This window comes from Patella vulgata, chromosome 7 (genome assembly GCF_932274485.2).
Source record: "Patella vulgata chromosome 7, xgPatVulg1.2, whole genome shotgun sequence".
Classification (NCBI taxonomy): Eukaryota; Metazoa; Mollusca; class Gastropoda; family Patellidae; genus Patella; species Patella vulgata.
Window position 1 is genome coordinate 21,628,224 of NC_065885.2, and position 6,906 is coordinate 21,635,129.

At 35.4% G+C, this 6,906-nt stretch overlaps 1 long non-coding RNA gene across 1 annotated transcript; it reads left to right on the forward strand.

Annotated features, from left to right (window-relative positions):
• Nucleotides 1-1,650: 1,650 nt before the first annotated feature.
• LOC126827667 (uncharacterized) lies at nt 1,651-4,702 on the forward strand. Its single transcript, XR_007682824.2, has 4 exons — nt 1,651-1,784; nt 2,407-2,431; nt 3,932-3,997; nt 4,421-4,702. It is a non-coding gene; the product is annotated as an uncharacterized LOC126827667 (long non-coding RNA).
• Nucleotides 4,703-6,906: the final 2,204 nt, after the last annotated feature.

Here is a 6,906-nt window from a genome sequence, read left to right on the forward strand (position 1 = left end):
GCCCTGTTTCTCGAAATGTTAACTAAAGATAAAATCCAAATTTTAGTCGATACTTCAAGCACTACACTCAATATAATATTATCCAATCAAATTAATAAAAAATGGCTTTTATCTTAGTAAAAATTTCGTGAAACAGGCCCCTGGTTAAATAAATGTGTTTTAAGTTGTTTTTATCAGATTAAAGAGATGTACAACATCTTAAACTAAATGGTAGATTATTCCATAAAACATTTGCTTGAAAACTAAGATAGCTGGCCATAAGAGACTAGCTGAACAGTTTGCATGTTTGACTTTTCTTACACTTAAAGATGACTTAGAAAATAGTGCTACACCTCCCGTGAACCTCTAGCACAATGTCGTATAGAATATCCATCGGGTACTAAAGCTGCGATTGTCGATGAAAAGCTAACAGCTCGCCATAAATGCAGATTAGCCAGAAAGTACAGAGCTCTAAATTATACGTTTTGGCGATAAAAACTCAAAATTGAAAAATATACAGATTCGACGATTGGCCAGAAACGTGACAAATTGTGCATTAGTCTTATGCTTGAATATGCAAAAGCTGTTATAACTTTTATGTCGAGATATACTTAACTATAGAGTTAATTATGTTTCGACTTTTTTAGATTAGTATCCACCATTTGATGACTGATGCTTTTCTTTAAAGATATCAAACGAAATTTAAAATCTTCATGTTGCGTTGCCGAGAAATAGCCGATTACCCACTTTTCATTGTTTTTTGCACATTATAGATTTTCATAAATAGTTTCATCAGTTGATGCCTTAAGACTTTACCGGAAGTGACACTGTTTTAATAAAACTGTATTTTTAGCATGAAATTTTAGTGAAGTGAGTAACTTTTTAAGATTTTCCCACTTCAATAAAGCTTTATGACGGATATACTCTGTACATTTTTAAATAGTTTTTTGTGCCAAGTGGTTAATTCTGTAATTCAATTTTCATATTTTGTTGACAACGAAAGTGATATTTTGTTTGCTGGATTATATGTAAAACATATTTTTAGGCATTAAATGGAATGGAGTTTAATGTTTTGTCATTTTGATACAAAGTCTAAGATATGGTTAATTTTTATTCCTATGATTAAGTCTGCAATGTGAAAGAGAACTTTTAGCCTACCCTTTTATATTGAAGTCAATGTGTGCACTGGTTCAACTCGGTTTTTCACCCCACCTAAAAACAGACAATCGTTTGCCAGGCCCGCGGACGCCATCTCAGACAAGTATGGGGACTTCCTTTAACAATCCCTGTGATTCTTCTCTGCCATTACGAAGATTCGAACACAGGACTAAAGACCACCTTTAAGCATTAAAACATTACGATTAAAAAAACATAAAAACCTCTTTAAAATAATGTCGCAGTAACACCCTAATTTTCTCTGTGAATTTTAATTCCAATCACGGATATAGATTTTTTTTTAAAGCAAAGTGTCGAAAACACGCAATTACGTTATCACTGGAATTGCGCCGTCACATTAATTATTTGACGTTTTTAGCCCCTGTTAAATGGTGTTATTAATTATATATTCTTTTCCTGCAAAATGTCAAACTGTCTTGATTATATTGTAATACCGGTTATTGTAAGTAAAATTATATTTACACACGGATGTAAAATGTTATGGACATATTTATCAGATGTTAAATATCAATATAAAAACCATGCACGATAACGATGATGGATATTATAAATAAAGAACCAGTAACAGTTCATAGAGCGTCATTATGAAACTACTGATTTTCTTTTCGTCATTAATAGCCATCTCCTTGGTAAGTATATATCATTATCTTATACTGAATTATAATGTGTAAATGTTGAAAGTAATGTTAATATTTGAACTTGTATTCTTTAAAAAGCAGAAAAACTAAAACTTGCACAGTATACTCTTAAAGCGGAAATTTCAAATTTTCAAGTTATATTTTTAAAATGTATTAAAATAAAGCCTTAAAATAGATGGTATCCATAAACACTCCTACCTTAAAGAATAATCCTATTAATCCTATAATTCGCTATTGCCACCTGAGAAATTGGCAAAAATATCATTTTTAATTTCAAATTCCAACGTTGGAAAATCGCTGCCCCATGTTGTCAATAGCAAAACAGGGGAGGTAATTGTGTTGTTATTTCCTGTGTCATAGATTTTTAAGGGTGGGAAATAATGCCCATGATCGTATAATAGTGAGTTGATAACCTATTGAGCAAAAGACATAGAAATAATTATGTTTTGACTTTCTTAGAAAATTTGAAATTCTCGCTTTAATACAGGACCAATTCACTGATACAAGTGTGTTTAAGTAGGAAAATTGGGAGAAATTGCACATTTACCTTGTCTGTAAGCGTCAGCTAAAAATTAAATTAAATTAATGTAAATTTATTTATATTTATTCACAGGCTACTTATCCTTATGACCACCTTGGTAAGTATGTTAATGTGGCATATTTTTGTATTCGCATTGTTGTCGTTTGTTTTAATTATGAGGCATTAGTTTAATGTTACTTTTTAACTTTTGACAGTTTCTAAAAACTATTTACTAACAGGAAAACGTTCCGTAACGATGTACCGTGTCTTTGCCCGTTTTGGAACACTTTACAGTCTCTTACACGCAATGAAACATTATAATCAGCTTTAGTCAGATATTTGCTTCGGAGCCAATAATCATTGTCATCATTTGATTTTTGCCGACAAAAGAGTTAACCAGTATTTGATTTTCATGGAAATGTCGACATTTGATGCCTGTAACCATTAGTCATTATTTCAAACAAATTTGTCAGCGTCACCGTAAGTGACGTATTTTTGACAAAAAAATTATCTTATTCAAATGAGCCTTGAATGGATAAAGCCAATACGATCGCAAAGTTATCAATAAATTGCTTCTAACTTGTTTCATTGTCGAGAAATAGCTAATGTTGTACGAGTTGCTTTTTAAAGGTTTTTTAAGGTTGTTATCTTGTCGTGAAATGATAGGCTTCTGATATCCAATATTTAAGACAAAATGAACATTTCAGAATTGGCACACGAATCGCGTGTCAATATGCTTTCAAGCGCCATTTGTAATGAAGCGACTCAATGGAATAACCAGACGCAAATTGAATGGCAATCTCTAGCGTCTGGTCATTCCAGTCTACACCAAAAGTATTTATTGCGCATGCTCCCTAGATACGAATATGGCGTCACCGTTTCACATGACTTGTGGAATATGTCTAGTCTCGTTATTCGATTTCCTTGTTACAAATGGCGCTAAAACGCATTATTGTACACGATTCGTGTACCAATGGTAAAATGTTTATTTTGTCTTAAATATTGGATATCAGAAGCCCATCTTTTCCCGGTAAGATCACATCAATGTTGATTTAAACTCACAAATAATTCGTGTTTTCAATGTCGAATGAGTTAGAGACTTAACTACTGTAATTAGTTGTTTCTGAACTCATTTTTCTGACCTCCACTCCGTAATCAGTGGCGGACACTGGATATTTGGTCTGAAAGGCTCTGGCGAGGTTGGTCTGCAACTGTTGGTAACCCTTATAAATGCATATATTTTAGGTGATATCTCTGGATTCCTGTTTTGACTGATACGTGGGACATTAAGCGTTTAATAACCCTCTATTTCATGGATTGTTGGCAATCTCAGAACAAATAACACACAACCTTCATACGGACACTGTTCTCTGGTTTATATAAATATGCGGAACCTATTTGATGGAACGAACCACGGAGCTCATATAAGGAAAAACGCAACACTAAAAAAAAAAATAATAATTCAAAATTGTTTCCGCATGGTAACTGCAATCATAAGGTGGAAACATCTATTTAATTGAAATGAAGACGAAATATTCATAGCAGGAAACCAGCATAGTGACTAGTGTGCACATAAAAACATTGGATAGTTCCTTGAGCACTTACAATTATGTTACAGATTGTGTACGAGGTCCACCGGGCCCACCAGGCCCACCAGGCCCACCGGGACAACTCCACCGTCCAGGTAAAATATATGTTTACTATCTAATATATAATTACTTACAGTTCACTAAATATATGTAAATATTTTAAATTCAGGCTTTGAAATGTAGTTAAACATCCTAATTGTGTACACCAACCATGGCTAACGAAGGCGGCATACGCCCTGTCGTTTGCTATGAGGAATTATTTGACGAATTCTCTGATGTGCACGCTAGCGTGTACAGGACACTCCAGTTTTTCGTCTCATCAGAACGACTAGATGCCGTTTCTTGTCCGTATCACAGGTTTTGATTGATAGGTTGAGCTGGAGTAGACCGATCGCAATCCACTCGTACTGAAAGATAAACAGACATGAAAGGGGTAAACATCTAAACAACAATAAATACAACAGAACGAAATTTGTTTAGGCTGTGGCATATGAAAATATATAAAAACTATTTTACAGGCTCTGAATCATGTATATATATTGGATCAAACGGGGATTGTTACAGACCAGACCCTATTGGTGTTATCAGTGAAGACGAATGCAAGGAAAGATTTGGAAATGATCAATACCAGATGTGGGTGGGCAAACAAGCATGGTTGGACTATATAAATTCTCATACCCGGTTTTATAACCGTAATAGAGGAAACCTCCCGGGTCCTAGGGGCCCTTCCGCTTAAATGTTTCTGGAACTGACAAAGAAAGTTCACAATTTTAATTAAAATAAAAGAAATTATTCGATAATACCTTCGTCTAACTTAGCATAAAACACAATTGGTGTGACACGACCGTGTCCTGCTGTGAGAAAACCCTGCGTCACTGCTCCAAATTCATAGACACATGAGACCGCGGGGCGGCGGGGTGGGGAGGGCTTGGTGGGCAGTGCCGGACAACTTCACAAATAATCGGTCATGCTCAATTTTAAAAAAAAAATGTGGACGTATGTTGTCGTCGCCCCTATCCGTCCGGACGTCTATCCGTCTGTCCGCCCGTCTGCAATTTGTTTGTGCACACTCTACAGGTCACGATTTTTATTCGATTTTGACGAAACTTGAAATATAGGTTTACCTCCCAAAGATATCGATTCTTTTATATATTGACATGTTTCGGATCGTAACGTCATGGATTATTGCCCCTGATTGTACGGAAAATCACGTTTTTAGCTTGTGGACAATCTAGAGGTCACACTTTCATGGATTATGGCCCCTGATTGTCCGAAAAATCATGTTTTTAGCTTGTGGACACTGTAACGTAGTAGGTGACTTCCATAAAACGGGAAATGAAATGAAATGAAATGGGGTTTAACGTCCTACTGTTTTGCTCCGAACTGGGCTAATGAAGACGGGCATACGCCATACAGTGTGCTATGAGGGAAATTTTGCCCGGACAGCGGCACTACGGCCTACTCTTATATCGAATTCCAACTGTCAAGGGATCTTTAACGTGCACGCCAATGTGTACACGGGACCTCGGTTTTTCGTCCCATCCGAACGACTAGACAGCTGTCCTTGTCAGCCCCTCCGTCCTGCATCACTGACAAGGGAGAACCACGCCGGAAAATCCATAAAACGGGAACAACGGTATAATCTGTATATGAATTTATTCAAACAGCAACAACATTAAAATCGACTAACAACTAAAAAAGCTCAACAATATGATGTGCATTCTTTCTATAACCAAAAATATCTCTCTATATGAAACTTTAATCTAATTTATATAAACAAAATGTCGCCACTGGTGACTTATACTAAATGAAAATATGTTAATTATAAGACAATACGTAAGGGTGTAGAAGGAGCTTAATTAAACATTAAATCCTTAAAACAACTATGCAATAAAACTTCTGTTTGTAAAGATTAAAACAATGAATACATATAATTATATTGAAACAAGCTTGGAGATTAGTGTCTGACTATAGGTATTACTGGTCTCAAGTTACAATGTATAATAATTCTGTTATAATAAAATGACAAGAACTATTTATGTATGAATATGCATAATACAAGAAAAATATGTCGTCCAAGCATAATGTTCAAATGCTTGGTTATAACACTCTAGAGGTCACAATTTTCATCTGTTTTGATGAAACTTGAAATGCATGTTTATAACCCAAAGATCTTGGTTCCTTTCGCTATTTACACATATCGGATCGTAACTTCCTGAATTGTGACCCTTGATTGTACGAAAAATCGCGTTTCTAGCTTGTGGTCCCTCTAGAGGTAACAATTTTTATCCGATTAAAAAACCCGTTTGAATATATCCTGTCGATATTCGCGCATATCGGATCGCAACTTTCTGAATTATGACCCTTGATTGTACGAAAACTCGCTTTTTGTTTAAGTTGACGAAGTGTAAAACCAGGACCCTGTAGTAGATACTTCAATTTTGATTGGCTAAGCACTAAAATCAATCTAATATTATCCAATCAAATTACTAAAATTTGGATTTTAACTTAGTTCAAATTTCGTGAAACAGGCCCCAGGAAGCCGTAACAAATGGTCCTAATCTCGCAAAGGCAAAAATTAATCAGTCACTTCTTAGCTTAGCCTTATTTTTATCTTACGACTTGCTTTGATATTGACTGATTATTTGGTGCCCCTTGCGCTGAACCTCATAGGGAAGTGAACCCACAATTGAACGAGACTGACTACTTGTCGCAGCTTCTCGGCTTAGCATGTTAAAGGAGCTAAATCGCTAACTTTTGGGACCTAGAAATTGACACAAATGGGTCGCAACGGATATAATAATGTAATATGAATGTATATAAACTGATTTACATTCAATCGTTTCCGTTTTTACTCATTTTCAAATCAATTATGTTCGGCGAAATATGCCAGAAGTCTCAATCGAATGGCAATCTCTAACGTCTGGTTATTCCAGTCTACACCGATAGTATTTATTACGCATGCTCTCCAGATAAGAATATGGCGTCACCGTTTGACATGACT